Source organism: Anabas testudineus, chromosome 13 (assembly GCF_900324465.2).
Source record: "Anabas testudineus chromosome 13, fAnaTes1.2, whole genome shotgun sequence".
Lineage (NCBI taxonomy): Eukaryota > Metazoa > Chordata > Actinopteri > Anabantiformes > Anabantidae > Anabas > Anabas testudineus.
The window spans coordinates 15,025,887-15,035,063 of NC_046622.1; positions in this window are offsets into that span (position 1 = coordinate 15,025,887).

The window sequence follows — 9,177 nt, forward strand, 5'->3', positions numbered from 1 at the left end:
TAAGTGATCAATATGATCTAATAAATATGAGTTTTCATAGTTTTATTTTAAATGGGACGTCACTCAGATAGAAAAAGCTACTGACCCGGCTGTGAGTCCAGTGGTGCAGTGTGTGCATAGACCTCACTATTGGTTTACCAGGATGACCTTGACACCAACAGACAGATCAATGCCTTCCCCATCTAATCTAATGATAGCATCCCCCGAACACAGACATTTAGGGGATGTCGACTGGCTGTACAACGACCAAGCAGTACCAATTGGTTTTTCCCACACACCTGTTTCTTTGTGAAACAAACCAATCTGTGCAAATTGTTCAACAGATGTATAAGCTATCGCTCCTCTCGGCCTTTCACCATTCCTATTCATATCCATGTTTAATCTACTGTTCTAATTCTATATCGACCTGCACAGGGTGAAATGATTTCATTACAGTGCAAAATGATTTCATTATACAAGTCACCTGTGAGCAGGCTCACTTGCTAACAGCACCTCTGCAGAACAGCTTGTTCCTGCTACCTGTTCTGTCCGATATTTAGTTTTTTTTTACGTATAAGCTAACTAAAACATATCTTCTTAGTTACCCATAGAGAAACATACTGTAGGTGCCATGCAATTCTCTCGTTTTCATACATGTTGCACATAATACATTTTCTGGTTCTGACCCAGTCAGACTAGTTTCCCAGAACTGGTGACATCAAGACTTTAGCAAAAGACAGAAAGAAATGAGTGTGAAAATAAGTAGTATATAGTATATATTAGTATTTCTTATATAGTATTTTCTTTTAATTAACAATCCAACATACACACTGAAACATATTTAGGCAGTTACTGTTTTTTACATGCATGTTGAACTCATGTAATAATACTTACCCATGGGTGCTTACTAACCATGTAAGCTTGCAGACATTCTGCAACTTTGATTTTATTTCCATAAGAAATGAGTCACACATGCAGTGTGGGTGTAAGAAATTACTTTTATACTGACTGAAAGGCTGTGATAAAAATGTCTTAAATGTATTCCTGTGGGTAAGTCTTAGTCTGTACGTACGTAAAAATGTAGAAACATCTTGTCTCAAAGCGCCAACATTTGACATCAGATTTAATGGCCTAGACATCACATGTGAAAGGTGAACAGGGCAAATAGAACTGGTCTCCTTTCTTCTTTTCTTTCTTTTCTCTGCTTATTTCCTCTTTTGTGTCTTTGTCTCTTTCCCTGCCTACCTCTTCATCCTTCAATCCTTTGGCTTAATGTCAGATGAAGGGGGATTAGCTTTGGTAGAGAGAGACGTGACCAGTGTTTTAGTGCAGATGTGTGTGCTGGCATGTGTGCACTGACCAGCCATGACATGAAAACTGTGGAAATCTTTACTTGCTAACTCTTTCTTTTTCACATTCCCCTAAATACTAAACATTTACCTTGTAAATACGTGGAAAGTATGTAATGGTTAATTACCACGTGTAGTAGTTGGTACATACAGAGAAACTACATTTGAAAAAGAGAAAACAAATCCACTGTTACCTATCAACTCAAGTACCTTGTAGTTCTGGCCACTTTAAGTTGTTAATAACTCAGATATAACTGTGCACTTCTTAGAAAAGTAGACGATTAGTTCATAGAAACTCCTCTTCTGTTACTCGTCAGTTAAAGTTACAAGTGTAGTTACCTGACTCAAGGTTTATGTTGGTAATACAGTAGCACATGTTTAATTGTGTACTCATTTGAAATTAAGACAGTATTTTTCAATAAATTACTTTTTTCACACACTGCGTTATTGTTCATAGCTACATTTATACAGGGTTTATTTTTTTCATTTACCTTATACTTACCCAGCAAGCTGTATGTAAAGCATGACTTTTTACTAGGTGATGATGCAGTACTGTAAAATCAAGCCTTGTCTCTTTTTATGATATTACCAAGGACCTACCATAAGAAGTACCAAGTCTCAGAGCAACTTTTTTTTTCAAACACCAACCTCAACAACTGTACTTTTGGAGAATCATTTTGCATGTTTTAAGTTCAGCTTGATGCATGTGGAGCACAGGATGTGCCTGTGAGCTAGATGCGGTTCATGAATTCATACTACTTTGGTAAGATATTGTATAGGCAGATGGAAAGTCACAGTGGATTATTTTGCATTAACATTTTAAAATGTTTCTATGTGTGAAGCCATCGTACTATGATTGATTTCATGTTATCTGCAGTAAATACTGCCACAAATTCAAGCTACCCAGAGCAGCTATTTGCTTTGAAGGACCGAACTTACATAGTTGTTTCTTGGGCACTTTCAAGTCTGCAGGGGGTTATTATTTGATACTAAAATGGTGGTTTGGGGGTGAAGTTTTGCTTTTAAATCTTGACTTCTTGTTTTTGTGTACTGCCGTGTTAAGTGTCCATACAGTGCATTTACCCCTTTGGGGAAGTTTTAACTTTGAATTTTTTTGCAACAGCAAATCATGATCGGGGGCGGCACTGAGTAGAAGTAGCTGTGTTTAAATCCACTGGTTGGCCAGGTGCCTTTCTTTGTTCTTGCATGTTCTCCCTATGCCTGCATGGGTTTTCGCTGGGTGCTCTCGCTCCCATAGTCCAATGACATGCAACTGCCCATAGGTGTGAATGCTTGTCTGTCTCTATATGTCAGCCATGTGATAGACTGACAACATCACCAACCAGGATGTATCCTGTCTCTTGCCCACTGACAGCTGCGATTATGTCCATGACCCCTAACGGAAAAGAAGTAAGAATGCCAGAGAGTTGGATGGATAGAAGAAATTATGTAAAAACAGTAATTACAGTACTGAGTCTGTGCAATAGGTCTCAATCAGTTTAGCACTAAATTGCATTTGCATTGAGATTGTAACTCCTTTAGAAGACTCACAGATGTAGGAGGTCTCCGTCTTTCGTCTCTCTTGCACAGTCAGACAATAGTTGAAGACATCCTGCTCAGATTTACAGGTGTCCTTTTCTTACCATTTCTTTATGATGGTTTTATCTATACTTCAAAGGATATTCAGTGACTTTCTTGTAATGTATACTTTTTGCGGCATTGCTCTAAGTGTTATTTTGTCTTCATGGTGTAGTTTTTGGCCAGTATACTAATTCACCAGCTAGCTACATCAGTGGGTGAGTTAGAAGACAAAATTTATGCCGGATTAAGTGTGTTACCATCATCAATTAATTCTACGGTGTATAGTTGTATTACCCTCTTCTACAGTTTTATTTCCTGTAAGTCTTGCATGTTGAATGAGTGGCAGCTTCCACCAGGTTCCCACAGTAGCCTGTCTTTCTTGGATACCCTCTGGGAATCTCTTAATGAGCTCAACATCTGTGTATGTATGAACACACAAGTGTGTGCCAACTCATGTATGTGCGTGTCATAATATGTGCATTGAGGCATGCGGTTCTCGTAAGGCTGCTTTCATAGTGCTGAACGAGCACTATTTGAGTGTGTAAGACGGGAGACAGAGTATGAGAGTAAGTTTGTGGTGCAGGTGTGTGTTCTGACATGCTCAGTTCAGCTGTTCCACACCTAGTTCTCAGTAATTACAGATGCTGGCATCTTATGGCATCCTGTACTCAGAGGAAAGTGACCCTGTGACCATCATGCATGACGCATATACATCATATACTGTGTAACATGCAAATCGGATTTCAGTTTGGCGACAAAAAGTACAAAGGAATAATGACTATTACGACAAAATATAGCCTTTTGGTAAGATCACCAATTACAATTGAGCTACCAAAACAGCAGCTAAATTGAATTACTTAATAATACAATTTAGTACCAGATTTATTTTTGTAAATGTATAATTTTCTTCTTGTTTTGGTGACTGTGAATACTGTTCTTGAATTCTCTGTGTGTGTTAGGTACATGTATTTTTTGTCTATGCTTGTCTTTTGTCTAATGTGTTTGCAGTGGATCATCAGTAGGTAGGTGTATTAAGCTTACTTGATACACAAGGCAAAGGGATTATTAAGACAAGCTTATCTATCCTATGATTCTCTGCCCTCCAATGACAGAGCTCTCTTTTCACAACTTACAAAACTTACAAAAACACACATGAACATTTTGTATAAAAAGCCAAAAAATGCAAATAAATAAAAATACATATGTTCAGACAGATTCACACACACCTGCAAAAAAACATACTGTGTTGAATCAAAGATACAAAGAATAGCACATTCAGGCCACAACACAGATCATAGTGTACTTGTTTTCTTACTCTCTCTCTCAAACACACACACACACACTATACATGAACACACAGAATACACATTAGCATACACAACGCTCCCCGGCAGAGCTGATAAGACTTAATTTCCTTAGCCCCTTATTATTAAGCACACAGCAGAGTCATAAAAATGTGAAATTGAATCCTTTACGGCCAATACAACAATATAAAACACTTTGTTTAGTGCCTTCTCTAAGTATTAAATACCAGAATAACACACAGAGACAGGATCTAAATAAAACTGATGTATTTTATACAAATGTCAAATATTTTATGTTCTAACATTATTTAATGCATTACGCATGAATTCATATCATTTTTTTATTGTCATTTTTATTTTTGACATGATTTCCTTGTACAAAAGAACACAATGGTCACAACATACAACAAGACCCAAACTGAGAGAGAGACCTGCTCCAAATGTTCAGTATTTCCCATGAAAACTGATGATAAAGTGTAGATACATTTTTGACACAGAGACACTTCATCAGGTCACATGTTCCAGATGAACCCCTCTCATCCATGTGCTATTATTACTCATAATGTGTGGGGATCAGGCAGTGGTGGAGGAGGTGGAGGGGTTAGATGTTGGCATTAGCAGCACCGATGGCAGGTAGCACTCACAGGTGCACAAAACTAGGTTCATTAAAAGCGTGATAAGTAGTGACTGGTGTCAGTGTGGGCAGGAGGTTCAGGTCACTCCGATTTTAAATAGAAAAAAGCAGGCATGACGTTTTTGATTCACTGTTAAGGAAAGTAAATTAAAAAGATTAACAATGGAGAATTCAGAATTGGAAGCAAGTGAGAATCTCAGCAAAGAGGACAGAGGCAGCTGGATGTGTCAGTTCATAACACGCTGTGTTCTTGTGTCCACAGGTATCAACCTGTGGGCTCTGTCAGTAAAAACCTCTACAGTTGTGATGCATATGTCAGGTTGTAACAATGCCTAAAATGATTACAGCCGAGATCACTGAAAACACACAGTAGATGTTTTTACAGCATTGAGGTGGGTTATTTGGTGAGAGCAAATATTGTAGCGACACTTTTCATCGTGGAAATAAGTCTTTTCTTTCTATACTGAGTTTTATTGCATATTTTCCCATTATGCAGTTGTATGTAGCTATTTTCACTGATTCATGAGGCACCAGAGGCTATGGCACTGAAAATGTCCTTTTTTGTAAACTGAAAGCTCAAAGATGTAGCTGGAAATAATAAAAATGCAATACAACCATCACTGAAAAGTGGCTCCTCTTATCCATGATATAATAGTAATGTGACCCCTGTTTCTCTTTTTGAAAGATAATCTGTTGTTCAAAGTACCTCAGTCAATGGAAACATGATATAAATTACATGCATTTTGCGTTTAAAAGATAGATTTATATGAGAGTCATGACAAATTCAATCAATCATCAATTCATCAATTTTATATTCTAGGCAAAAAAAAAAAAAAAAAAGGAAAAAGTTATGTACACTGTGTGTACAACTGTTTAGGTTTTGTTCTACTTAATTTCCTGCTAACATCTGTTAAACCAGACAGTGCATCATCGTGTAAAAAGTGTACACACTGTCCATAATTTAGATAAATAGAAATAATTTCCCACTGATTCTGGCAGTATAACTGATGATTGTAGCCTTTTTCTACACTATATCAGTAAATATGTGTTAAAGTAAGTGTCTGAGAACAGACAACCTTTTGTACACGTCCTGTCTCAGTCTGTGTGTTTTTGTGAGAGTGTATCCACCTAAATCTTTCTGTGCATATTGATGAGAATGCTTCTAATCCACAGCTGAACATGTAACGAATTAGTTTACAAAAATCTCTGAGATATTTTTGTTTACACACCTGCAGTTTGATAAGTGTGTGTGTGTGTGTGTGTGTGTTTCTCATTCCCTGCAGAATAAATGCACATCAGAAATATCTAGTTGCCTCAAATGGCCCATTAATCCTCGTGCTTCATTGGTGGTTGTCTGCAGAGATATTTAATATGTTACGTGACCGGAAAGCCTGATGCATGTGCAGACATACATACCCATACAGTATACACACACACACACACACACTGTGAGCTGGCTCAAACAAGGAATCGTTCTACATTTCTCTCTCTTTTTACCTGGCTACGTTTTTACTATAAAAGCTCCATTAATGGTAATTAGCTGTTCTCTAATGTATACATTTCCAAAATCCAGCCAAGCCCGAAGGCCGCCCTGTCAATCCAGTGTAACAGAATAGATCTCTTCCTGATGGATATGTGCCACTGGCTGTCAACAGTCATCAAGTTTCTTGATTTCATTTTCATATAATTGAAAATGTTCTTTTATGCCCATTGTCAATTTTAAGGAGCTGTAGTTACATCCTTCATTGTCATTTCAGTCCACACCCAAGTGTTTAACCTCCTTTCAGTCACTCATTTCTACACACAGAGCAGATAAAACCGCTAACTGAAAAGCTTTTGTCTCAGCTTCACAGCTGAGACAAAAGTAGAGAAAAACATTAAAAGTCTCAAATAAAATCATTACATTTTCATGATGGACCAAATTGAAGACAGAGAGTAGATGTGGCTAAGATGTTAATCATGTGCCACTGACAGCAGCAGCAGCAGCAAATCACTTTTACAGTAAGCAATGCAGTCTTCTTATATTTCAGCCGAAATGCAGTTTTATGCAGCCACAAACTCTTTATTGCCCCTGATGACATAAAATTCTTGTGTGATTGATTAACCAAGCAGCAATCACTTCTTCAATTTGTTGTTTTCAACTTGCATTAAAGAAAAGATTTCCACAGGATGGACTAATAATCAGGCTGAAGAAGGAAATGAAAACCAGTGTATGCTGAGTAACGAAGACATAATTAATAGTAAAACTCTGCTTAGAGAAAGTGAATATGATGCACCGTCCCGTCATGCTCTTTAATTATTATGAAAAATTATTCTTAAATCCTCTTTCGGGACTCAGTGGAAACAGGTCAGTGAACTATTTTGCATTTAGTTAACATATTTTCAAACTCTATTTACCCGGGGAAAGTCTTTCTAAGCAGTGCCCTACTTCACATTTATAAACTTACATTTAATATGTTCACAGCAGGCAGCTACAGTCGACCACGCAGCCACTGCATTGAAGCCGTTTGGGTTTTAGTGTCTTGTTTTTGTCTGTACCATAGCTTTTTTTTTTGCCAATTTATGGGATCAAACCCATGATCCTCTTCTCAAAGGGTATTTGCACTCACATTTAGGTCACTGCTACCCAACTGATGTTTATGTTAGTAAATAGCTGTCTCTAATATAATAGTTTTAGACAGTGTTTGCACACACAGCATCCAGTCAGTGGTTGTACTTCCTATCTCTCTGCTTCAAAAATGACCAATACATGGTGTTGGGATAGAATATTTCTTTTCCTGCTAAGAGCAGGTACACCACAACTCTGTCCACTTCACTGACAATGATCAGACCATATCATTCTATTACTTGCAGACAATTCAAAGTTTCTGTCCACTTGAATTGTTGAACTGTACATTTCTCTAGAATGAGGAAATAGAGGGAGGACCTCCACATAAAAAAGTCAATAAATCAAACATGGGTCTGTCTTACTGCCCAGCAGCACAGCCAACGCTCAAACCACTCCCTACAAATACCATAAAACAATGTTGCTGAGGAATATATTATTCTAGAGAAAAGGGCGAACGCAGTCTGAATATGCTGACATTTCTATTTTGCACAGTGATTTTATTTAGCACAGTGCTTTGGACAGGTTCATGTGTTTCATCACAGCTGTATTTCTATGACCAATGAATATTACTTTATTTGTTCAGTTAGGATTTTATGCAAGTTTGATCCACCTACAATATATTTTTGCACACAAATGAAGGGTATGTAAAATAAAATAAAAAAGGGGGTGGGGGGCATGGATTACTGTAAGAAGAACACTGTCATTACAAACATTAAAGTAATGTGAGTGACTTTTAACCCCTGGCCCGAGTCCAACTTGCTGCTGAATAATGGGAAAGATTAATACTGTTTTGTTGTGTCCCACCCGTGAGGAAAACAAACTGGGCAGCAGCTTCTAGTGTTCACATTGCAAGTATTTACCAGCTAATTATTCATTCGCCTGCGGCTTATAGTGCAATATGATTGACATGAAAAATACATAATGTAAATAAAGATGATGAAATCCCTTCCTGCAAGCAGTCACACTCAGCTAAAAGGGATGTGAATTGCTTGCCAGTCCAAACACTCGTGTCAGGCTTTTATTTCACTCTCTGCACCTTTAGGCACTCTGAATGAAAGCATCCACTTACATTTACTTAGTGGGAATTACTCTTTACAGTAGATTTTCTCATTCTGATTTTCAAGGCCTCCGGGTAAAGATCTTTTTTGGCAAATCTTCCTATTGAGGAGAGTAAGTAATCATATCTGGATGTTTTTAGTTTTATTGTGGGGGGTTTTCTCATATTTATCTTTGGATTTTAAAGTAAAATGTCACTGTACTGTTTCCATACAGGCCTGTGCTCTGTGCGGACTTTATTAGTTTCATTAGTATTTTCAGTGTGTTGCTAATCAAACTGCGTGAGAGTGTGTAATGTCCAAAAGATGCAAAGTCACAGCTGCGTATTTGTGCATTGATTGTTTCTGTGGTTTTTGCAATCTTTTAATATGTTTTTGTAATTTTTTATAATTAGCTTGTACTATCCTACTGATTTTGGTCATGTCCCAAATTTTCATCAGTCGAACTAGTTTTTCAGTTTGTTGCATTGTGAATTACGGCTAAATAAAACAAATGTTTCCAATCAGCCTCAGCTTGACTGTAGTGATCAGTCATTTTGAATGTACAGTAGTAAATATAACCAATTGAAAGTACAGATTCACAGAGATGCTTTCATGTTTAGTTATAACTTGTAACTGTCCCGCTGTACTTTCTACTTACTGTCTTACTGACTCTTTAACATTTTCC